Below are 25277 nucleotides of genomic sequence, written 5' to 3'. Positions count from 1 at the left end.
GGGGGCAGGGGATGGGAAGGGGGAAGGTGGATGGGGGGCAGGGGATGGGAAGGGGGAAGGTGGATGGGGGCAGGGGATGGGAAGGGGGATGGGGGAGCAGGGGATGGGAAGGGGGAAGGGGGATGGGGGAGCAGGGGATGGGAAGGGGGAAGGGGGATGGGGAGAGCAGGGGATGGGAAGGGGAAGGTGGATGGGGAGAGCAGGGGATGGGAAGGTGGATGGGGGGCAGGGGATGGGAAGGGGGACGGGGAGTGGGGGGAGCGGAGGATGGGAAGGGGGAAGGTGGATGAGGGGAGCAGGGGATGAGAGCAGGGAAGGGGGATGGGGGATGTGGGTGGGATGAAGGGGAAAGTGGATGGGGGAGCAGGGAATGGGAAGGGGGAAGGTGGATGGGGGGAGCAGGGGATGGGAAGGGGGATGGGGTGGGGGGAGCAGGGAGATGGGAAGGGAGGAAGGACGATGGGGTAGAGGGGAAGGGGGGAAGTTGGATGGGGGCAGAGAGCACAAACCGTGGGGAGAGGGCGCCGGGAAGGGGGGAGATGGCGCCGGGAATGGCAGACGAGAAGAGGTGGAGAGCAAACTGAGAGTCTCGGATAAGTTGAGACGTGGTGAGCAACAAGGCTGATGTCGTGGTGGGAGTCTACTATAACACCAGATCAGAGAGATGAGGGTGACGAGACTTTTCTTCTGGCACCTAACAGAAGTTACTAGATCACAGGCCCTGGTTCTCATGAGTTACTTCAATCACACCAATATCCGCTGGCAGAGCAGCACGCGGTGTCACAGACAGTTCAGGAAAGTTGTTTGGAAGTGTCAGGGGACAAAGTCCTAGTCCAAGTGCTGGAGGAAACCAACTAGGGGCAGAGCTTTTCTTGACCTGCTGCTCAACACAGGAAGAATCAGTAGGGGGAGCACAAAGTGGATGGGAACCTGGGAGGCGTAGTGACCTTGAGGTGGTTGATCAGGATCCTGACACAAGGAAGAAAGGAGAGCAGCAGAATATGGACCTGGACTTCAGAAAAGCAGACTTTGACTCCCTCAGGGAACTGATGGACGAGGAATCCGCTGGGAGAAATAACGTCACTTGAGGAGAAAAGAGAGTCCAGGAGAGGCTGGCTGTATTTTAAAGAATCCTTATTGAGGTTGCAGGAAAAAACCATCCCGATGTGTAGAAAGAATAGTAAATATGGCAGGCGATGAGCTTGTCTTAACAGTGAAATCCTTGCTGATCTTAAAACACAAAAAAGAAGTTACAGAAGTGGAAGATGGGACAATATGACCAGAGAAGAGATATAATAAATATTTGCCTCAGGCTTCAGGAGTGAAATCAGGAAGGCCAAATCACACTTGGACTTGCAGCTGCAACAGTGCCGCACGGGGGGGTGGCAAGTGGGGACAATTTGCCCCGGGCCCCTCAAGGGGCCCCCATGAGAGTTTTACGGGGCCCTGGAGTAGGGCCCCCGGAGCTTCTTCCGCTCCCAGTCTTTGCCGGGGGGGGGGAGGTCCTTCCACTCTGGGGTGGAAGGACCCCCCGCCGCCTAATTACTGCCGAAGCAGGACCCACCACCGAAGTGCAATACTCCTGTCATGGTATAATTCCCCACTCTGAACCTTAGCGTCCAAAAGATGGGGTACCAGCATGAATTCCTCTAAGCTCAATTATACCAGCTTAGTAACTTGTAGCGCTGCCTACCAACCAGGAATTCCAGTGCCTGTACACTCTGGTACCCCAAAAACTTGCCTGGGGACCCCCCAAGACCAGTCCCCTCTGGATCTAGGAACCCTTTCACCTCACCGCTGCATCTCCCAGGCTCCCCTCCCTGGGTTTACCCTGGAAGATCACTGTGATTCAAACTCCTGAATCTTAAAACAGAGAGGAAATTCACCTTCCCGCCTCCTTCTCTACTCCCCCTCCCAGACTCTCCCTGATGAGAGAAAGTAATCCTTAACCACAGAGAGCAATTAAGCTCTCTAGTCCCCCTTTACTCCTTTCTCACCCACCAAATACCCTAGCGGAGTCCAAGACCCAGTCACCCTGGGTCTCACCAGAATAAAAACAATCAGTTTCTTAACAAGATAAGCTTTAACCTAAAGAAAAAAAACAGTTAAAATTATCTTTGTAAAATTGAAGATGGAATATGTTATAGGGTCTTCACTATAGACACTGGAATACCCTCCCCAGCCCTAAGGTATACAAGTATAAATTAAAATCTTTCAGCAAAATATAAATTTGAACTCCTTCCAGCCAAATACACATTTGCAAATAAAGAAAACAAACATAAGCCTAACTCGCCTTATCTACCTAGTACTCACTATTTTGAATCTATAAGAGCCTGTATCGGGGAGATTGGAGAGAAACCTGGTTGCACGTCCGGTCCCTCTCAGAACCCAGAGAGAACAACCACCAAACACTAACAGCACACACACAAACTTCCCTCCCTCAAGATTTGAAAGTATCCTGTCCATGAACTGGTCCTCCTGGGTTCAGGTGACAGCCAGGCTCACTGATCCTCTTAGCCCCTTTCCAGGCAGAAGAGACATGAAGTACTTCTGTTCTATTAACTCTACTGATCTCTTTATGAACAACTCCCCCACTCAGTAGTCAAAGAACACGTCAAGAACTCTTCCCACTTCTGTACACACCTGCACTTAGGGCGGAAGAATCCCATACACTACTATAGACCAAGGAGACGTCACGTGGCTAGGCAGCAGTTTCTGCAGAAAAGGACCTAGGGGTTACAGTGGACGAGAAGCTGGATATGAGTCAACAGGGTGCCCTTGTTAGCCATGCTAACAGGCATCTTGGGCTTGTATTAAGTAGGGGCATTGCGAGCAGATCAAGGGACGTGATCATTCCCCTCTATTCGATACTGGTAAGGCCACATCTGGAGTACTGTGTCCAGTTTTGGGCCCCACGCTGCAAGAAGGATGTGGACAAATTGGAAAGAGTCCAGTGGAGGGCAACAAAAATGATTAGGGACTGGAGCACATGACTTACGAGGAGAGGCTGATGGAACTGGGATTGTTTAGTCTGCAGAAAAGAACAATAGGGGAATTAAAAGAGAGGAGAGATTAAAGAGGCTAGGACTTTTCAGCTGGGAAAAGAGGAGACTAAGGGGGGGATATGATAGAAGTTTATAAAATCATGAGTGATGTGGAGAAAGTGGATAAGGAAAAGTATTTACTTGTTCCCATAATACAAGAACTAGGAGGCACCACATGAAATTAATGGGCAGCAGATTTAAAACAAATGAAAGGAAGTTCTTCACACAGTGCACAGTCAACCTGTGGAACTCCTTGCCTGAGGAGGTTGTGAAGGCTAGGATTATAACAGGGTTTAAAAGATCGCTATATTTGGGGTCGGGAAGGAATTTTCCTCCAGGGCGGATTGGCAGGGGCCCTGGAGGTTTTTTCGCCTTCCCCTGCAGCGTGGGGGCACGGGTCGCTTGCTGGCTTGGATTCTCCTGCAGCCCTGGATGGTCTTCAAACCAATTTTGAGGATTTCAATAACCAGGTCCTGGGTTTAGGGGTTGTTTATAAATTGGATGGGTGGGGTTCTGTGGGCTGCCTTGTGCAGGAGGTCAAACTAGATGACATATTTGGGTCCCTTCTGACCTATGGAGTCTATGAGTCTATAAATTCAGGGAGATTAAGTCCATAAATGGCCTATTAGCAGGCTGGGTAAGGCTGGTGTCCCTAGCCTCTGTTTGTCAGAAGGTGGAAATGGATGGCAGGAGAGAGGTCACTTGATCATTGTCTGTTAGGTTCACTCCCTCTGGGGCACCTGGGCATTGGCCACTGTCAGTAGACAGGACACTGGGCTGGATGGACCTTTGGTCTGAACCCAGTATAGCCATTCTTATGTTCTTAATTTGATAGCTGCTTTCAACTACCTGAAAGGAGGTTCCAACGAGGATGGATCTAGACTGTTCTCAGTGGTACCAGCTGAGAGAACAAGGAGCAATGGTCTCACGTTGCAGTGGAGGAGGTTTAGGTTGGATATTAGGAAACACTTTTTCACTAGGAGGGTGGTGAAGCACTGGAATGGGTTACTTAGGGAGGTGGTGGAATCTCCATTCTTAAGAGGTTTTTAAGGCCCTGCTTGATGAAGCCCTGGCTCGGATGATTTAGTTGGGGTTGGTCCTGCTTTGAGCAGGGAGTTGGACTAGATACCTCCTGAGGTCCCTTCCCAACCCTGATATTCTATGACTCTGTGACCCAGTGCATTTTTCTGGCCGCTGCTGCCTAGGAATGACCACCCCAGGTCGCAGGCACAAGGAAAGTCACTGTCCCAGCCGAGTGCATCTGAAGAAAAGCTTGTGGGAGTGGAGCGGGAGGATGGGCCAGGAGCCCTGGGTTCGAGTCCTTGGCTGAGGCACTGAGGCTCTGGGGGGGCTCAGCTGCCATCAGTGAAAAGGGAGGGGTTGCTTCCTGACTAAGGTAACCAGACAGCAACTGAAAAAATGGGACAGGGGTGGGGAGTAATAGACAGCTATATAAGAAAAAGCCCCTCAAAACAGGACTGTCCCTATAAAAACGGGCCCTCTGGTCACCCTATTCCTGACTGCAGTGGGGGTAAGCCCAGAGTGTGGCTGCTGGTGACGGGAGCAGAACAGCAGGTGAGACAGAGCCGTGGGTGAGAACTAGCGGATTAGACAGACAGTCATTTGTTCATCAGTAGGTTGTGGTTTATGTTTTTCTTAGTTTCTCACCGTATGTTTCCAAACCCTGACACTTGCTTTTACCTGACGCTTTCTCTCAAGCTCTCTTCTGTACATTCACTGTAACCCCAAGGGCCTCGTGCTAAGGGAGAGCCTTGATCTGAGCTGAAACGCCACGGAACCAGGGAGGCAGCAGATCTGTGTTCATTGTCGGGGTCCAGACAACGGACTGGGCCCCGCCGGGCGTAACGAAGTGGGCAGTGTGAATGGCTTGCCTGCCGCAGAGAAGAGCACCTGTGTTACTGAGCGGAGCAGCTGTGGCTGGGGATGGTTTCCTCCAGTGGGCACAGACTGGGCTCTCCCCGCTGGGAGCAGGTGGTAGTGATTCCCCCTGGCCACCCCAGGGAGCAGTGCTGCAGTTCTGCTGGTCTGATGTCCCGAGGGAAGACTCTTATTCGAGGAGGATAATAATTCCTAGCCTGCTCTGACTGCAGCCCGGCTCATCAGAGGGTCTCCGAGTGCCTGACAAAGCAGGGCAGTATCAGTGGCAGAGTGATGCCACCTTGGAACGGGCGAGGGGGGCGCTCCTATTCCAGAATAGTTCTCCATGTGCTGCTTTAACTGTACTGGGATAAACGGTGACACTTTCCTGCAAGCCAAGGCCTGTTTCTGGTCAGTGCCCGCCAGCGGGGGGCACTCTAGCCATATCGTTAATGGCCCGGTGGGCTAGCGGCAGGCTGCTGTGCGAGAAGCCTCTGAAGTCGTGAAGCAGAGCAAGCCCCTCCGAGCCTGCCTGGGGATGGAGGAGCAAGGGGGGGGGGGGACTCCGTGCATGTAAGCGGGATTGTTACTCTTACACAGCCAGAGCCCGGGTGCCCCTGCTGAGGGTCAGGCCCCATTATGCCCTGTGCTGTACGTGGTCCCTGCCTCAGACACCTCATAATCGAGGTCATGGCGAGCTGTAACAGGTGGATGAGGCAAACAGGAGGTGTGAAGGGAGCCTGGGGTAGCAGTGCCGCAAACCAGCTGCTGTCTGATAAGCAGGTGGTCTCACACCTAGACCTGCAGGGGGTCCAGGGAGACGATCTACGTCTGCTGCTGCAGGGTTCTTCCAACTTCTTTGGTGTTGGTTGCTGTCAGAGACAAGCCGGGCTAGATGGGCCTGGGGTCAGATCCAGCCTGGTCATTCCGCATGCTGTCGTTAGCTGGTTAGGCTCCAGCACGCAGCACACAAGTAGCTATGGAACTCCCGGCTGCATGATGCCGCGGCAAATAGCTCCAGAGTCCATTGAGACCAAGCTGGCCCCTCAAGGGGACCCTTTAGTGCACAGGTGAGACGCACCGGTAGGAGGGCCTCAGACGCTTACAAAGTCAGGGTTACCCTTATCCTCTGGACAAAGATTCCTAGATTCCAGGGCCTGTCCAGTCTGATCCCCGGCACCACGCCAGCCATAGGGAGCCCCAAGTTAATCCCTGGTTGAACTAGAGCAGAGCTTTTAGACAAACCTCCTGTCCAAACTGAAAACTGCCAGCGCTGGAGAGTCATCAGCCCTGTGTCTGTCAAGCCGGCTCCTCTCCCCAGCCTGTGAATTGCTTCCAAACAGCTCCTCAATACAAGCAGCGTTTTAATCACCTCCTTCTGCAGCTGATACAATGCCAAGGATTTTAATGCAGAGTCACATGGTTCCTGACCAGATCTGTACCAGAAATGGGACCTAATCGGACAGCAGCATCTTATTAGATAATTCCTAATGACACCAGTGCGGTTTCCTCTTCCTCTGTAAACTGCATGAACCCTTAATGTGAACTCTCGCTACCAGACCATTATAATGACCCTGGACTGGACAAAGCCCTGGGGACAGCTCCAGTACATACATATTGTGGTGATGATTTGTTTAACATTTAGATTGTGAAAGTGCTGAGGGACCAAGTGGCTTGGGACAAACTGTGCCGGGTGCTGCCCAGACCCTGACCGAGATCAGGGCTCTTTTGTGCTGGGCAATGTGCAGACAGCAGCCGAGATCAGGGCCCTGCCATGTTGGCTGCTGTGCAGACCCCAACCGAGATCAGAGTGTCGTTGTGCCAGACACTGCCCAGACCCCCGAGATCAGGGCCCTATCATGCCAGGCGCTGCCCAGACCCCAACCGAGATCAGGGCCTTGTCACGCTGGGCGCTGCCCAGACCCCGCCTGAGATCAGGGCCCTGTCGTGCCGAGCGCTGTCCAGACCCCAACCAAGATCAGGGCCCCATCACGCCGGGCGCTGCCCAGACCCCAACCAAGATCAGGGCCTTGTCACGCTGGGCGCTGCCCAGACCCCGCCTGAGTTCAGGGCCCTGTCGTGCCGAGCGCTGTCCAGACCCCAACCAAGATCAGGGTCCTGTAGTGCCGAGCGCTGTCCAGACCCCAACCAAGATTAGGGCCCCATCACGCCGGGCACTGTCCAGACCCCAACCAAGATCAGGGCCCTGTCGTGCCAAGCGCTGTCCAGACCCCAACCAAGATCAGGGCCCTGTCACGTCAGACGCTGCTCAGTCCCCAACCAAGATCAGGGCCCTGTCGTGCCGAGCGCTGTCCAGACCCCAACCAAGATCAGGGCCCTGTCGTGCCGAGCGCTGTCCAGACCCCAACCAAGATCAGGGCCCTGTCACGTCAGACGCTGCTCAGTCCCCAACCAAGATCAGGGCCCTGTCGCGCCGGGCTCTGCACAGACGCCGCCTGAGATCAGGGCCCTGTTGTGCCGGGCTGGATGCCGCCCAGACATCTAGGAAATGACAGATCTGCCTCAAAGAGCACCATGTGTACAGGACAAGCTGTAGCCAGAGGATGGGGGGCAGGGTGAGAAAACGAGGAGGAGGTGTGTCAATCACTGTGACACCCTCAAATGTTCACTGAGTCTGAGGCCAGAGGGACTGTTCTACTCATCCAGTCTGCCCCCCTGCAGAGTGCCACCAGCAATCCGCCCCCGTGACTCCTGCAGCCGCCTAGAACCTCGGGCTGAGAGAAAGACCAAGCCCCTCCTTTCGAAAGGCTCCATTTAAGGACTTTGAGTGATGGGGAACCCGCCACAGCTCGGGGTGACTTACTCCAAGAGTTAATTCCCCTCACTCTTAAAATACACTCTGTACGTCTAGCCTGAACTGTAGGCCCTGTGCATTATCTATTAGGTGTATTACAGTAGCATCTAGGAGCCCCGTTGTGCTGTAAATAGGTGTATTATGGTAGTGCCTGAGAGCCCCAGCCCAGGACCCCATGTGCTGGGTGCTGCATGGACACAGAACAGAGCCCCTGGCCCAAGGAGCTCACGGGCTCAGGATAAGACTCAGATTGGTGCCCCAGCCTGACACAGCTCTGCTGACACCCACCCAGTGAGGATAGAGCTTGTCCATGGAGGGGGTGTCTGGTGCTGTCACTCATGTCGGCTGGGGAGATGGTGACTGTTCTTGTTGGGGTGACAGCGTAACTCCGCCGGGGCAGCCTCCGTGTGTGGACACAGGCTAAGACGAGAGACAGTGTCTGGATACAGGCAGGTAGCACAAGGGGATGAGCAGCCCGCCCCCTGCCCCCTCGCCCCCCAGCAGCCTCACCCTCGTCAGGGCTTTTCTTGGGCTCTGGCAGAGCATGGTTCTCAGGGGAGAGCTGGGGGGCTGTTTCCAGGAGGAGGGGAAGCACCAAGGGGCCAGTTTGGAAGTGTCCCCAGCGGGTGCTAGAGGCTGGGATCCGGGGCCCACAGGAGACAGGAGCTGAGGTTGCAGCCGTGAGTGAGAGATGCGTGGTAGGGTAGGGATAGGGCATCCATGGCCTTACAGCAGAGCCCAACAGCTCCTGTTGGATGCACTAGAGAAGGGGGCCAGCGGAGGGGTGCAGAGAAGGGGGCTGGTGCAAGCAGAGAAGGGAGCCGGTGGAGGGGTGCAGAGAAGGGAGCTGGTGGAGGGATGCAGAGAAGGGGGCCGGTGGAGGGATGCAGAGAAGGGAGCCAACGGAGGGATTCAGAGAAAGGGGTCTGTGGAGGGGTGCAGAGAAGGGAGCCAATGGAGGGATGCAGAGAAGGGGGCCGGTGGAGGGATGCAGAGAAGAGAGCTGGTGGAGGGATGCAGAGAAGGGGGCTGATGGAGGGGTGCAGAGAACGGGGCTGGGGGAGGGGTGCAGAGAAGGGAGCTGGCGGAGGGGTGCAGAGAAGGGGGCTGGTGGAGGGGTGCAGAGAAGGGGGTCTGTGGACGGGTGCAGAGAAGGGAGCTGGCGGAGGGGTGCAGAGAAGGGGGCTGGTGGACGGGTGCAGAGAAGGGGGTCTGTGGACGGGTGCAGAGAAGGGAGCTGGTGGAGGGATGCAGAGAAGGAGGTCTGTGGAGGGGTGCAGAGAAGGGGGTCTGTGGAGGGATGCAGAGAAGGGAGCTGGTTGAGGGATGCAGAGAAGGGGGCCGGTGGAGGGGTGCAGAGAACGGGCCGGGGGAGGGGTGCAGAGAAGGGGGCCGGTGGAAGGATTCAGAGAAGGGGGTCGGTGGAGGGTGTGATGGAGTAGGGGCTGTCTTCATGGGGGATGGGAGAGCAGGGGAGGACTTTAGGGGATGGACAATACCTGAGCCTGTAACCTGAGCTAGGCAAGGGGGGTAGGAGGTCAACACCTTTGCCCGGGAAGCTGGACAAAGGAAGGGGCTGGCTGGAGGGGGTTAGTTTCAGTTTCGGTTTGGGGCTGGGTGGGCGGAATTCAGGGTATCCTAGCTAGGACCCAAGCACCCTGAACCCCCAGAAGGACTCGACTGAGGGGTCCTGGTTGTGCCTCCAAGCTCTGCTGTAACCTGCGTTCCTGTTGTCCAATAAACCTTCTGTTTTACTGGCTGGCTGAGAGTCACTGAGAGTCCCAGGAAGAGGGGTGCAGGGTTGGACTCCCCCACACTCCGTGACAGAAGGATGCAGAGAAGGGGGCCGGTGGAGGGATGGAGAAGAAAGGAGCCAGTAGAGAGATGCAGAGAAGGGAGCTGGCGGAGGGATGCAGAGAAGGGAGCCGGTGGAGGGATGGAGAGAGAAGGGAGCCGGCGGAGGGATGCAGAGAAGGGGGCTGGCGGAGGGATGCAGAGAAGGGGGCCAGTGGAGGGGTGCAGAGAAGGGGGCCGGCGGAGGGGTGCAGAGAAGGGGGCCGGTGGAGGGATGCAGAGAAGGGAGCCGGTGGAGGGATGCAGAGAAGGGGGCCAGTGGAGGGGTGCAGAGAAGGGAGCCGGTGGAGGGATGGAGACAGAAGGGAGCCTGTGGAGGGATGCAGAGAAGGTTTGCGTGTGTGGAGCGATGGGAAAGGGTCTCTCAGAGATGTCCTGCAGGAAGAGTCAGCAAGTCTGGATTTGAGGCCTGTGCTGAAGATGACACCTGGATTATAGGCTGTGACGTTATTGATATAAACTGGGACTATACAGAACATGGTTTGCAACCCAGCTCCTGTAGTGGCACCAAATCTATGTAAAGGGGGTCATATAAGGTGTGTAGGGCCAGGTTCTGGGTTGCTGGTTATGATTATGGGGTCTGTGTGCATGTGTCATTTTGTAGTTGAAGTTATGAGTATTGGCTCTACACTGTCTGTATTTCAAATTTGTGCTGTGCTTCTGGGTGACACCCCAGACAAGTTGGTGTTAGTTCTGCCCAGCCTGCTTGATGGCCCATTAAGGACCATCAGCTACACAACTGACCCATTGAGAGGAGGCAGATACGCCTTGTGACTCAGCAGGGTGTGCAGGGACTTGCCCATGTGACTCCAGACTCCATCTTGCTGTAATTTTCCACAGTAAGAACAAAGAGGTGTTTTTACATCTGGAAAAGCCTATAAAAGGCTGATGCCTCATCTCCATCTGGTCTTCAATCCTGCTTCTTACCTCTGGAGGGACTTTGCTACAAACTGAAGCTCTGCACAAGGGACTGAATGACCCATCCCAGTGGGGGATGTTCCAGAGACTTGATTTAAACCTGCAGTTTACTCCATCACTGCTACAAGCCTGAACTAAGAACTTTGCCATCACTGTATGAAATTGATTCCATTTAACCAATTCTAGCTCTCATCTCTACCTTTTTCCCTTTTATGAATAAACCTCTAGATTTTAGATTCTAAAGGATTGGCAACAGCGTGATTTGTGGGTAAGATCTAATGTGTATGAACCTTTTTCTTTTACTGGGGTGTTGGTTTTATAACCATTCATCCCCAGGACGAGTGGCACTGGTGGGGATACTGGGAGACTGGAGTGTCTATGGAAATTGCTTGTGTGACTTGTGCTTAGCCAGTGGGGTGAAACCAAAGTCCTCTTTATCTGGCTGGTTTGGTGCCTTAGAGGTGGAAGAACCCCAGCCTGGGGCTGTGACTGCCCTGTTTGAGCAGTTGGTCCTGAACTGGCACTCTCAGTTGGGTCCCTCCAGAACCGCATCATCACAGTGGCCTAAGCGCCAGGCAGGGCGTTGGTGGTGGCCACAGTGGTAAGAAAGGAGGTAGCCGCTGGGGGGGAGATTAGCTCTGTTTCTTCCATGCTGTGCTTGAGCGGACGGCTAGACTCTGCGAGGGGTGTCAGAGACGGGCTGGGATTTCAGTTTCGCCGGAAGGAGACGTGTCTGAGTCGTGGGCAGAGGGATGGCAGCTGAATTGTGGTGGTGGGTGAGATTCCCCAGAGAGAAACGCCGCACCCCGGGTCTCCTTCCAGCGCTGCCCACAGTAAGGAATGCCCTCGCCAGACGGGCACATACTGACCTGTTAGCCCCCCGGAGATGCTAAACAGATGGAGCCTCTCCCGTCAAGGCAGGGACTCTCGTCGCTGGTTTTGGAGTCCTCTCCACTTTGTCGTGGCCCCTAGAAGTGGGCGCACCTGAGCGGGATGCTGGATCCCAGGCACAGCCTGCGAGGTGCCCACTGAAAGGGCTGGTGCCTGTTGTTATTCCAGGTCCAAGAGAACCTCAGCTCCTCTCCCCAGGGGCCAGGGATCTGCCCAGGAGCGTGGGGGTAAGAGTGGGATGCTCCCGGCCCTTTCCCAGAGTTGGGCACAAAGCGAGGTCTCCACCCCTGCGTGGCACCCGCCAGCCCACACACAGGGCTGGCCCCCACTCTGATTTCCGCCTGTGAAAGCGCCGAGCGGCCGCTGGCAGGGCTGGGGGCGCACAGGGGGCTGATTTTAGCTGGTATGTTTTGAAGAAAGTTGAGATTTCACCAGCAGCGGCTCCCCCCCGCCTCCTGTGTGGGCTTGGCCTGCCAGCCGCAGGTGAGAGCCATGGCTTTCTGGACTGGCCAGGGAGCCTCTGCGGCCAGGGGGAGACCCACAGAGGGCACCCAGCTGTGGGAGAGACAGGGCCATGCCAGGGCTGTCCCAGCTGCTGGACCCATGGGGTGGAAGTGGCCGTGCTGGGGCCTGGTGACCCTGCCCTCTCCTGTGCCCTGCGAGATTTGTGCCCTGGTTCCCAGGGGGGTGGAGCTGCCCCGAAGAGCCCCCCGCTGCTGAGGCAACGGGCGAGGCTGGAGTCCGAGTTCTGCTGCAGGCGTTTACCCGAGAGGGGCTTCTGCCTCTGCTGCTTTCGCGGAGCCTGGGACGGTGCAAACAGCCCTGCGCCCAGCCGGCCACTTCTCTCACCCAGTGACTCCCCGCTGGCCGCTGCCTCTGGGATCAGCAGTGCCAAGGCTCCCGTGCCCCGCAGCACAGCGCCCCTGGCGCCCCGGGACCACGGGGCCAGCGCAGAGGGCAGGGGAATCACACCCCGTCTGAGCCCCCACCCTGCTCCTCACAGCAGAGTGCCCCCTAGTGCCACGCTGGGACACTGCGGTCACCCCCCTGTCTGAGCCCCCCACCCTGCTCCTCACAGCACAGTGCCCCCTAGTGTCATGCTGGGACACTGCGATCACCCCCCTGTCTGAGCCCCCCACCCTGCTCCTCGCAGCAGAGTGCCCCCTAGTGCCACGCTGGGACACTGCAGTCACCCCCCTGTCTGAGCCCCCCACCCTGCTCCTCACAGCAGAGTGCCCCCTAGTGCCATGCTGGGACACTGCGGTCACCCCCCTGTCTGAGCCTCCCACCCTGCTCCTCGCAGCAAAGTGCCCCCTAGTGCCACGCTGGGACACTGCAGTCACCCCGTATCTGAGCCCCCCACCCTGCTCCTCACAGCACAGTGCCCCCTAGTGCCACGCTGGGACACTGCAGTCACCCCGTGTCTGAGCCCCCCACCCTGCTCCTCGCAGCAAAGTGCCCCCTAGTGCCACACTGGAACACTGCGGTCACCCCCATGTCTGAGCCCCCCACCCTGCTCCTCACAGCACAGTGCCCCCTAGTGCCACGCTGGGACAACTGCAGTCACCCCCCTGTCTGAGCCCCCCACCCTGCTCCTCACAGCACAGTGCCCCCTAGTGCCATGCTGGGACACTGCGGTCACTCCCCCCCCCCCGTCTGAGCCCCACACCCTGCTCCTCGCAGCAGAGTGCCCCCTAGTGCCACGCTGGGACACTGCAGTCACCCCCCTGTCTGAGCCCCCCACCCTGCTCCTCACCGCAGAGTGCCCACTAGTGCCATGCTGGGACACTGCGGTCACACCCTGTCTGAGCCCCCCACCCTCCTCCCCGCAGCAGAGTGCCACCTAGTGCCACGCTGGGACACTGTGGACACCCCTGTCTGAGACTCCCACCCTGCTCCTCTAGCACGGCGCCTCCTAGTGCCACACTGGGACACTGCAGTCACCCCCCTGTCTGAGCCCCCCACCCTGTTCCCCACAGCAGAGTGCCCCCTAGTGCCATATTGGGACACTGCAGTCACCCCCCTTTCTGAGCCCCTCACCCTGCTCCCCGCTGCAGAGTGCCCCCTAGTGCCACGCTGGCACACTGCAGTCACCCCCATGTCTGAGACTCCCACCCTGCTCCTCACAGCAGAGTGCCCCCTAGTGCCACACTGGGACACTGCGGTCACCCCCCATCTGAGCCCCCCACCCTGCTCCTCACAGCACAGTGCCCCCTAGTGCCACACTGGGACACTGCGGTCACCCCCCGTCTGAGCCCCCCACCCTGCTCCCTGCAGCAGAGTGCCCCCTAGTGCCACACTGGAACACTGCGGTCACCCCCCGTCTGAGCCCCCCACCCTGCTCCTCACAGCACAGTGCCCCCTAGTGCCACGCTGGGACACTGTGGTCACCCCCCGTCTGAGCCCCCCACAACCTGCTCCCCACAGCACAGTGCCCCCTAGTGCCACACTGGAACACTGCGGTCACCCCCCGTCTGAGCCCCCCACCCTGCTCCTCACAGCACAGTGCCCCCTAGTGCCACACTGGAAACACTGCGGTCACCCCCCGTCTGAGCCTCCCACCCTGCTCCTCACAGCAGAGTGCCCCCTAGTGCCACGCTGGGACACTGCAGTCACCCTCCTGTCTGAGCCCCCCACCCTGCTCCTCACAGCACAGTGCCCCCTAGTGCCACACTGGGACACTGCGGTCACCCCCCGTCAGAGCCCCCCACCCTGCTCCTCACAGCACAGTGCCCCCTAGTGCCACACTGGGACACTGCAGTCACCCCCCTGTCTGAGCCCCCCACCCTGCTCCTCACAGCAAAGTGCCCCCTAGTGCCACACTGGAACACTGCGGTCACCCCCCGTCTGAGCCCCCCACCCTGCTCCTCACAACAGAGTGCCCCCTAGTGCCATGCTGGGACACTGCAGTCACCCCCCTGTCTGAGCCCCCCACCCTGCTCCTCACAGCAGAGTGCCCCCTAGTGCCATGCTGGGACACTGCAGTCACCCCATGTCTGAGCCCCCCACCCTGCTCCTCACAGCAGAGCGCCCCCTAGTGCCATGCTGGGACACTGCAGTCACCCCCTGTCTGAGCCCCCCCACCCCTGCTCCTCACAGCGCAGCGCCCCTATCTGCCTCCTCTCAATGGGTCAGTTGTGTAGCTGATGGTCCTTAATGGGCCATCAAGCAGGCTGGGCAGAGCTGACAGCAACTTGTCTGGGGTGTCACCCAGAAGCACAGAACAAATTTGAAATACAGACAGTGTAGAGCCAATACTCATAACTTCAACTACAAAATGACACATGCACACAGACCCCATAATCATAACCAGCAACCCAGAACCTGGCCCTACACACCTTATATGACCCCCTTTACATAAGATTTGGTGCCACTACAGGAGCTGGGTTGCATCCATGTTCTATATGGTCCCAGTTTATATCAATAACATTACAGCCCCCCCTAGTGCCACACTGAGACACTGCGGTCACACCCCGTGTGAGCCCCCCACAACCTGCTCCCCACAGCACGGCGCCCCCCTAGTGCCACACTGAGACACTGCGGTCACACCCCGTGTGAGCCCCCCACAACCTGCTCCCCACAGCACAGCACCCCCCAGTGCCACACTGAGACACTGCGGTCACACCCCGTGTGAGCCCCCCACAACCTGCTCCCCACAGCACAGCGCCCCCTAGTGCCACACTGAGACACTGCGGTCACACCCATCTGAGCCCCTCACCCTGCTCCTCACAGCACAGCGCCCCCTAGTGCCACACTGAGACACTGCGGTCACACCCCGTGTGAGCCCCCCACAACCTGCTCCCCACAGCACAGCGCCCCCTAGTGCCACACTGAGACACTGCGGTCACACCCATCTGAGCCCCTCACCCTGCTCCTCACAGCACAGCGCCCCCCTAGTGCCACACTGAGACACTGCGGTCACACCCCGTGTGAGCCCCCCACAACCTGCTCCCCACAGCACAGCGCCCCCTAGTGCCACACTGAGACACTGCGGTCACACCCCGTGTGAGCCCCCCACAACCTGCTCCCCACAGCACAGCGCCCCCTAGTGCCACACTGAGACACTGCGGTCACACCCATCTGAGCCCCTCACCCTGCTCCTCACAGCACAGCGCCCCCTAGTGCCACACTGAGACACTGCGGTCACACCCCGTGTGAGCCCCCCACAACCTGCTCCCCACAGCACAGCACCCCCTAGTGCCACACTGAGACACTGCGGTCACACCCCGTGTGAGCCCCCCACAACCTGCTCCCCACAGCACAGCGCCCCCTAGTGCCACACTGAGACACTGCGGTCACACCCATCTGAGCCCCCCACAACCTGCTCCCCACAGCACGGCGCCCCCTGGCACTGTGCCGGAGCCCGCACTGACTCCGAGATGAGGGTGCCCCCTACTAAGCCCCTGCGGCAGGGTGCCCTGGGCACTGGGCTAGGACAGCGGGGTCGGCATTGCCTGCAAGGGCAGAGCACCCGCTGCTGAGCCCTCCCATTCAAGTGTGGAGCTGGCCCAGCCCTCTGACCGGCCCCCAGCTCATGGGGCTGCAGGACTCATGTCTTTCCTGCCCCCACCCTCAGGTCCCACACCATGATCAGCGACCAAACCTGCTGCCCTGTTCCCAGGGGTCTCCTGCACCAGAGTCAGGGGCCTGCTCCCCTCATAGCATGGCCCTCTCCCTCTCCTCCCCCACCTCCTGTTCCCCTCCCCAGCATAGGCCCCTTCGGCCCCCTGCCCGCTCCTCCCCACGGTTCATCAGGACCCGCTCTGGCTGGGGTGAGATCATTGCAGGGGGGCGGGGGCTGCAAACAGCTGGGACCACTTCACGTCTGGGTTTGTTGACTTCAGCGCTCGGCAAAACAGAGATAAATCCCCCGTGTTGAGGCCCTGGCTGGTGCCAGAGCCAAATGAATTCCATGTGAGCTGGGTAATGGCCGGGGGCGGGCAGGGGCGAGGGAGCGCGGCAGCATCCGCTTCCCGCACCGCCTGGCGTGCTCCAGCCCCGGCCACACCGGGTGGTGCCACAAGGATCCCAAAGCGCCGAGCTGAGGATCCTGCCCCCAAACCGCTCCCCTCCCCGTCCCACGCCTGGGCCCCGGCCCCAGCCCCAGCCCCGGCTCTCTCGGCTCCCTGCACACGCCGTGGCCTTGGAAGGCAGGAGCAGGAGGCTGATGGAAAATGATTTCTGTGCGGTGGGAAGAGAGCCGGGCCCCGCCCTGCGCCTGACACGCCTGCTGTACTGAGCCCCCTCCCTGGGGCTGTCCTTTCCTGCCCCAATCCATTCCTTCTGCCCCTCGCTTAGGGCCCCCCCATGGGACCAGCCCCAGCCTTGTCCACGTGGAGGGGGCATCACCTCCCAGCCGGGAACCAGGCCAACAAGACAGACTCTGGAGGAGCCCTGACCCCTGCCCTCCCCAGCGTGGCAGGACCCAATCTCCAGACAGGGCACGATGCCCCATGCTGTCGCTGCCCACCATCACTCACTTGCACAATGCCCTGGGAGTGCCGCAAAGCACTCGCGTCTCTGGGCCCCGCGACCCCATCTCCGGCCCCAGCACAGCCCCACGAGTTCTGAGGGGGCCACACAGGGCGGTTCATATCCCCCGGCCGAGGGCGCCAGCCGGGCTGGGGAGGGCAGGACCAAGCTGGCAAAAGGCCGGACTTTGTGCAGCAACCCCCTTCCCATGGGGCCATGCCAGGGCCACCAGCACCAAGTTCTACCCCTGGAGCTAAAGCAGCAGCTCTGCTCCTTGCTGCCAGTAGTAGGCTGTTATCCACTCATGGAGCACATGCTTGGCTGGGAGTTGCATTTACCCCCACGGTGCCGCCAGCCCGCAGGGATCTCTGGGTCACCCGGCTGTGAGTTGGTCTGACCCCATCCCTGGGGGGCAGGCCCCGTTGTTCTCCCTCTGCTGCTGTCTCCCACACTCTCAGCATCAGGGCAGGGTTCTGTGGTGCCCCGCCGTGGGGCTGGGAGGGGCAGGGGGGGACTGATGGGCAATCTGGGGCCAGCTGCCAGGTCGTCCGGGGCCCAGCTGCTCTCCACGGCTGGGGGACGTCTTCCAGCTCCCACTCCCACTTCTCGAGCCAGCTGAAAGTGCCCGGGAGTCAGTGTGTTGGCCTGGAGGCGGCCCAGGAACGGGTGACATGACCCAGGGCTGACACGCCAGCCGTCGCGGGCCTGTCCCGCCAGACCCAGTGTCCGCGTGTGCGTCTGTCGGAGCCGGGCAGCGCCCATGTGCACACGGGTGAGTCTAGCTCCCCACAGGGCCTCCCCCAAACCCACTGGGACTGGCACAGGCTGCCGGCCCCCACCCGCCCCGAGGAGAGGGCGGAAAGAACCGGGGCTGGGTGGGAGGCGTCTGCTTCCAATTAGCTCCACTCCCTCCCTTCAGAGACAGGAACTGAGGAAACCTGAGTGCTCCCCTCCCTCCCCAGCATGGCCCCCCTTGGCCCCCTGCCTGCTCCTCTCCCCAGCAGAGCCCCCCTCAGCCCCCCTCCTGCTCCCCTCCCCAGCACAGCCCCCCTTGGCCCCCTGCCTGCTCCTCTCCCCAGCAGAGCCCCCCTCAGCCCCCCTCCTGCTCCCCTCCCCAGCACAGCCCCCCTCAACCCCCCTTCTGCTCCCCTCCCCAGCACGGCCCCCCTTGGCCCCCTGCCTGCTCCTCTCCCCAGCTCAACCCCCTCCTCCTCCCCTCCCCAGCACAGCCCCCCCTCAGTCCCCCTCCTGCTCCCCGCCCCAGCAAGGCCCCCCTCAGCCCCCTGCCTGCTCCTCTCCCCAGCACAGCCCCCCTCAACCCCCCTCCTGCTCCCCTCCCCAGCACAGCCCCCCTTGGCCCCTTCCCTGCTCCTCTCCCCAGCTCAACCCCCTCCTCCTCCCCTCCCCAGCAAGGCCCCCCTCAGCCCCCCTCCTGCTCCCCTCCCCAGCACAGCCCCCCTCAGCCCCTCTCCTGCTCCCCTCCCCAGCACAGCCCCCCTCAGCCCCCCTCCTGCTCCTCTCCCCAGCACAGCTCCCCTCAGCCCCCCCAGCCCCCTGCCTGCTCCTCCTCCCATCTCCTGTTCCCCTCCCCAGCACAGTCCCCCTCTTTTGGCCAGGGTCGCACTGGGTCCCTGCAGGGGTACTCCACCTGCCCCTGGAGGAGGGGGGGCAGGGCCTGAAGTGCCTGCACACTCAGGTCCATGTCTTCCATCTCCAGGCCCTGCAGAGGCTCCTGTTTGGTGCGGGTAGTCCGGCGTGGAGCGTATTGGCGCACGCCTTCCTCCGCCACTTCCGAGGGCTCCGATACGACCGGCAGCTCTTTTACCTCCATCCGAGAGGTCTTCCGCGAGACCTCTCCGGGCTGCCGGTCTTCTACCAAGACCTCCTCCGGACCTGGAAGCTCTTTTCAACGACCAGGTCCGTGGCGGCCACCGTGGGGGTTGACCTCCTCGCGGAGCCCCTGCTACACAATCCCCAGCTCCGTGTGCAGGTGGCGGAGTCCCCCGCGGTGCGCCAGAGGCTGGTCTTGGCGGGAGTCACCAGGGTCGGAGACCTCCTGGACTACGACCAGGGCGACTGGCTGGATCCCCTGACGCTCGCTCAGCGCATGGGGCTCTCCAGACCTCGTACTCCCCAGCGCGTACTTCAGGAGGTGAAGGCCGCTTTACTGCCTGCTGCTCGGGCTTACCTCGACCGGGTCCTGCGAGAGGGCACGCCCCGCCCACCCCCCACCCCAGGCCCTGTGGACTTTTTTATAGGGCCCCTGCCCCGTGGACCCAATCGGCCCCCTCACCCTTTGACTGCTGGCCGGCTGCATGATCTGCAGCCGGTTCTGTTCCAGACCGCGCCACGGAAACATCTGTACACACTCGTGCTCCACACCCTTCACTACCTCACCCTCGCGTCCCGCCCCGATACCAAATGGCGGGACCTCCTGCCACCTCTCGAGGGTGAGGAGCCCCGGTGGGCCAGCTTGTACTCTGCCCTGGTCCCAAGGCCCGCCAGGGATATTAGTTGGCGGCTCCTTCATGGGGCCGTGAGCACGGGCGTGTACTTGGCGCGATTCACCCGTCCCTAGCACCTGCCCTTTCTGTGGGGAGAAGGAGACCTTGGCGCACATTTATTTGGAGTGCGCCAGGTTGCAGCCCCTGTTCCGGCTCCTCTTGAATATCTTATTGCGTTTTTGGTTGCACTTTTCCCCCTCACCTTTTTATCTACACGCTCCACATCCGTGGCCCCACGAAGTCGCCGGATCTCCTTCTCAACCTCCTCTTGGCCCTGGCCAAACTGGCCATCTACAACACCAGGGAGAGGAGGTTGGCCGGGGATTTCCTGCGACTGTAGGGCCTGTTTCCGTTCCTCTGTCTGCTCACGCATCCGGGCAGAGTTCCTCTGGGCGGCGTCCACTGGCTCCCTTGACGCCTTCGAGGAGCAGCGGGCGTTGTCCGGGGTTCTCTGCTCGGTGTCCCCATCAGGTTCCCTTCGTTTGGCCCTATGACCTCACTCCCGATCCTGTTTTTTCATTAGTTGTCCCCCATAATTACTTGGTGTCCCAGACCTGTGGGTCCTCCCCTTAGGCTGGGGGGAGGCCCTTTAGAAGTGGGCGGGCTTCGCCCCCCGCCCCCGCTGGAGGCCAATAGGACAGTCCCCCTCATTCCCCCACCACTCCTCCCCCCTTCTCCCCTTCCTCTTCCCGTCAGCCCCCATCTGGTCCCCCCCACACTCCTTCCTCTCACTCCTGACCACCTGGCTCTGAGTGGGGGGGGGGCTCTCTTCCAGGCTTGGGGTGGGAAATGTGAGGTGCTGGGGGCCCTGCCTCGGGGCTGGGATGAAGCATGTCAAACATAGGGGCCTCTTTCCTCAGCCCCCAACCCCAAGGTGAGGTCCCCCCGGACCAGAGCTCCCCCTTTGCCCCTAGCCCCCTGCCCCTGGGAGCAGAGCCTCTGGGAGGGGCCCCACACCCCTTCCTGCCCTGTGAGCCTGGCCTCAGCCCGGGGCCTTCACCAGCCGGGCCAGAGAGGCACCCGGGGGCTCTGCCAGGACTGGGCTCCCCCAGAGATCCTGGCAGCTGTGGGGCCCCCCTGTGAAGTTATTGATATAAACTGGGACCATATAGAACATGGGTTGCAACCAAGGTCCTGTAGTGGCACCAAATCCTAGGTAAAGGGGGTCATATAAGGTGTCTAAGACCAGGTTATGGATTACTGGTTATGATTATGCTGTCTGTATCATTTTGTAGTTGAAGTTATGAGTATTGGCTGTATGCTGTCTGTATTTCAAACTTGTGTTGTGTTACTGGGAAAGATCCCAGACAAGTTGGTGTCAGCTCTGTTTAGCCTGCTTTATGGCCCATTAAGGACTATCAGCTACACAACTGACCCATTGAGAGGAGGCAGATACGCCTTGTGACTCAGCAGGGTGTGCAGAAACTGGCCCATGTGACTGCAAACTCCATTTTGCTGTAATTTTCCTCAGTAAGAACAAAGAAGTGTTCTTACACCTGGAAGTGCCTATATAAGGCTGATGCCTCATCTCCATCTTGTCTTCAATCCTGCTTCTTACCTCTGGAGGGACTTTGCTACAAACTGAAGCTCTGAACAAAGGACTGAATGACCCATCCCAGCGGGGGATGTTCTCCAGAGACTTGATCTGAACCTGCAGTTTACTCCATCACTGCTACAAGCCTGAACTAAGAACTGTGCCATTAGTGTATGGAATTGATTCCATTTAACCAATTCTAGCTCTCATCTCTATCTTTTTCCTTTTACGAATAAACCTTTAGATTTTAGATTCTAAAGGATTGGCCACAGCGTGATTTGTGGGTAAGATCTGATGTGTATATTGACCTGGGTCTGGGGCTTGGTCCTTTGGGATCGAACCTTTTTCTTTTACTGGGGTGTTGGTTTTCATAACCATTCATCCCCAGGACGGGTGGCACTGGTGGTGACATGGGGAGACTGGAGTGTCTAAGGAAATTGCTTGTGTGACTTGTGGTTAGCCAGTGGGGTGAAACCGAAGTCCTTTTTGTCTGGCTGGTTTGGTTTGCCTTAGAGGTGGAAAAACCCCAGCCTTGGGCTGTGACTGCCCTGTTTAAGCAATTGGTCCTGAATTGGCACTCTCAGTTGGGTCCCACCAGAACCGCATCGTCACACCCCCCAGACCCAATCCCCCCCCAGGGATCTGATTCCTGGCAGCCCCAGGCCTCCCCTCCAGGCCCAATCCCCCAGAGATCCTGGCAGCCCCAGGTCACCCCAGACCCAACCCCCAGGGAGCCTGGCAGCCCAAGGCCCCCCCTCCAGGCCCAATCCCCCTGAAATCCTGGCAGCCCCAGGTCCCCCTAGACCCAACCCCCAGAGATCCTGGCAATCCCAGGTCCCCAACCCCTAGGAAGCCTGGCAGCCCCAGGCCCCCCTTCCAGGCCCAATCCCCCGGAGATCCTGGCAGCCCCAGGCCCCCCCAGACCCAATTCCCCAGGAAGCCTGGCAGCCCAAGCCCCCCCTGCCCGATCCCCATGGCTCCTCCAGGCTCAGCAGCACTGGCTGTGGGTGGTTCCCCAGGTCAGGCCCCTGGTGACGGGTTCAGCCCCGTGGTCCTGTCCCTGGCAGGATGTGGCCGGCACTGGCCCTCTGCTCCCGTTCCTGGACCCACCCGCCCGTACCCCAGCCCAGGACTGAGCTCCCCCAGAGATCCTGGCAGCCGTGGGGCCCCCCCAGACACAATTCCCCCCCAGGGATCCGATTCCTGGCAGCCCCAGGTCCCCCCTCCAGGCCCAATCCCCCAGAGATCCTGGCAGCCCCAGGTCTCCCCTCCAGGCCCAATCCCCCAGAGATCCTGGCAGCTCCAGACCCCCCCTCCAGGCCCAATCCCCCAGAGATCCTGGCAGCTCCAGGCCCCCCCAGGCCCTGGCTGTGCTGGGGGTGAAGGCGGGAAGGGGAAATGCCCCAGTGAGGGAGAGGGGAACACCGCCCCCCGGCTCACCCCACACACCCAGCGGCCTCCCCCGGGACTGAGCGTTCCCCTCCCCCCCAACCCTGTCCTGGGGAATCGGGGCCATGGACACCAGCTCCGAAGTGCCCTGGGTTCACCCTTCCCCCAGCAATTCAGTGGTGCCCCTCAGTCCCGACTCACAGCCCCTGTCCCTCTGCTCTCCAAAGTCCCCCTCAGAGCAGACTGCCAGATATGGGCTGGTTTTGTGATGGGGCCTGGAGGTGAATCCAGATGCCTGGTGGCCTGTCACCAGTTCATGAACCTCCCGGGTCCCTCGTGAACGGCTGTCTGGAAACCTCCCTGGCTGTTCCCTGAATGCGGCCCCCAGGTGTCCGACGTGTGGGCCTGGCCAAGCAGCAGCTGGGGGGCACAGCACTGAGCTGGGGAGGCAGGGCAGGGGCACTGGTGCACAATGAATAACTTCCTGCTGCTTGCAGAGCAACATCTGGGCTGGCACAGCTGGGGCCGCGGGTTTCCAGCTGTGGTCAGCTGCAAAACTCAACCCCTTCATTATCTCCCCACACTGCATGAGGTGGGCAACACAGCCTGGGCCACATGCCACGGTGAGATTCCTGCAGGGACCTGCTGTCTGGGGCATCCCTGGGGCTCTGGGTCTTCTCACTTGGCCCCAGCAGGGGCTCCCTGCAAGATCTGTGGCTCATTATGGTAGTGCCGACAAGCCCTGAGTGAGACCCAGGGGAACCCGTTGTGCCGGGCGCTGCCCGGACCCCAACCAAAATCATGTCCCCGTGACGCTGGGCACTGCCCAGTCCCCAGCTGAGATCAGGGCCCCGTCGCGCCGGGTGCTGCCCAGACCCCAACCGAGATCCGGGCCCCGTCGCACCAGGCGCTGCCCAGTTGTCACGGAGTGTGGGGGAGTCCGGTCCTGCACCCCTCTTCCTGGGACCCACAGTGACTCTCAGCCAGCCAGTAACACAGAGGTTTATTCAATGACAGGAACAGGGTCTAAAACAGAGCTTGTAGGTACAGAGAACCAGACCCCTCGGCCGGGTCCATTCTGGGGGTCAGTGAGCCAGACCCCCACGTCTGCCCTCAGCCAGCTCCAGACTAACAACCCCCCCTAGCCCCTCCTCTCTGCTCAGCCCCTTTCCCGGGCCAGGAGGTCACCTGATCCCTTTGTCTCCAACACCTTCAGCTGGCACCTTTGCAGAGGAGGGGCCCAGGCCATCAGTTGCTAAGAGACAGAGTGTCAGGCATTTAGGTGCACTGGCCCTTTGCTCTGCCAGATACTTAAGAACTGCCATGGGGACACTGAGGCACCAACACAGTATTCAGAGAAAACATTAAGAACTTCCCCAGTTTGTCACATCTCTCCCCCCTTCGAGACCGAACTGAGCGAGGTCACTCCAGACAGTGACCTGGGGAAGTTTGAACACACCAACATTCCTATGGATGCCCCAGCATCTCTCCCATCTCTTGGTGTGAGTTACACCAGGACAGTCCAGTCTCATGCCCTCCCTTAGGTCGGGTGTGCTTGATGGCACTTGCAGGCCGCATGTGGGAAGGTTTATGCGGCTTGAACCCTTTTGCTACCCCAATACCCCTGGGGTTCAAACTGGGACGGGGTCTTCTCCCAGCACTCTGGGCTGCAATTCAGGCTCTCTTGGTTAAGAGCCCCCATCTTGGCCTTGGCCAGCTCTGGGCTTGGGAAGCCGCTTCCCACTTTGTGGCCCAGACACAACACCTCTGCCATCCCCCCTTGCACTTTTCAGCTTTTACCATCAGTTCCACCACCTTGAGGCAGCCCAGCCCCCTCTTCACCTGGGACACCTGTTCCTCCCAGGTCTGGCTAAAGATGCACATGTTATCAGTGTCTGCCAGGGCCAAGTTCTCCATTTCCCTTTGCTTGTTTAGAATCTCCCCAGGCCTAGGCATGGGGTCGGCATCGGACACTGTGATGGCTTTAAGCTTCCGATAGCCCCCACAAAACCAGATCATCCTGTCTCCCTTGGGGATCAGCCCCACGGGTGAGGCCCATGGGCTGTAAAACGGCTGGATCCCATCTATAGCCAGCAGGTCCTTGACCTCTCTCTCCAGGTTCTGGGCTGCTTTCCCAGTGACTCTGAATGGGAAACACCTGATGGGGAGATTGGCTCCCACCTCAGGGAAGAGATCCCCCTGGGGGTCTTCCCCTTTCTCCATCCAATCCTCCCTCTTCAGGTCCAGGGGTCCCCTCACTCTCCTCCCATCCAGCAGCTCTAACGGGAAGAACCCTGTGGATTCCTGGGGCACCACCAGCTGCCTCCCGATTCCCCCCAGTTCTACTTCCCCTTGGGGAGCCCATTCCCGGTACAGGAATCCCTTCTCCTGCAGGACTCTGTCCCTGCAGCCTTCCCCAAGGAGGTTTGCAGCACTGTGGCCAGCAAGTTCCCTCAGCTTCTCCAAGGAGGGATCCCTCTGCAGCTCAGTCTGGGATTCAGCAGCTGGGGCAGGGAGTGGGATCTGCTCCCTCTCGCTGGCTGGACCTGGGGTCACAGCCCCCCTGAGCCCTGTCCCTGGTAGCTCCCTTCCTGCTGTGTAATCACTTCCCAGCAGCACGTCTGGACCAGGCAAACCTGTTTGGCAGCTGACCTGCCCTGCCTGGGTGTCCCCCCACTCAGCTGGGGTCTTAGCTCCCCCCATGCTCAGCGCTGCCCTTGCTGTCCCAGTGGGGCCAGGCAGCGAGCTCTCTGCTCTGGTCACAGCATCAGAGCCAGTGTGAGCCCCCTCTCCGGTGTGCAGGGGGGCGGGGAGCATCTCTCCCTCCCACTCAGCCCCAGGGGGCTGGTTACAGGTAGGCAGGTATCCTGAGCCCAGCAGCCCCTCCCCCCTGCCAGCCAGGTCATTTGCATTTTCACTGACCATTTCCATCCTAGCCAATTGGTTCCCTGGATTAGAATTCAAACCCTCGGCCCTTA

Source organism: Gopherus flavomarginatus, chromosome 16 (genome assembly GCF_025201925.1).
Source record: "Gopherus flavomarginatus isolate rGopFla2 chromosome 16, rGopFla2.mat.asm, whole genome shotgun sequence".
Lineage (NCBI taxonomy): Eukaryota > Metazoa > Chordata > Testudines > Testudinidae > Gopherus > Gopherus flavomarginatus.
The sequence above is the reverse complement of the archived record's forward strand: the minus strand, read 5'-3'. Positions refer to the sequence as shown.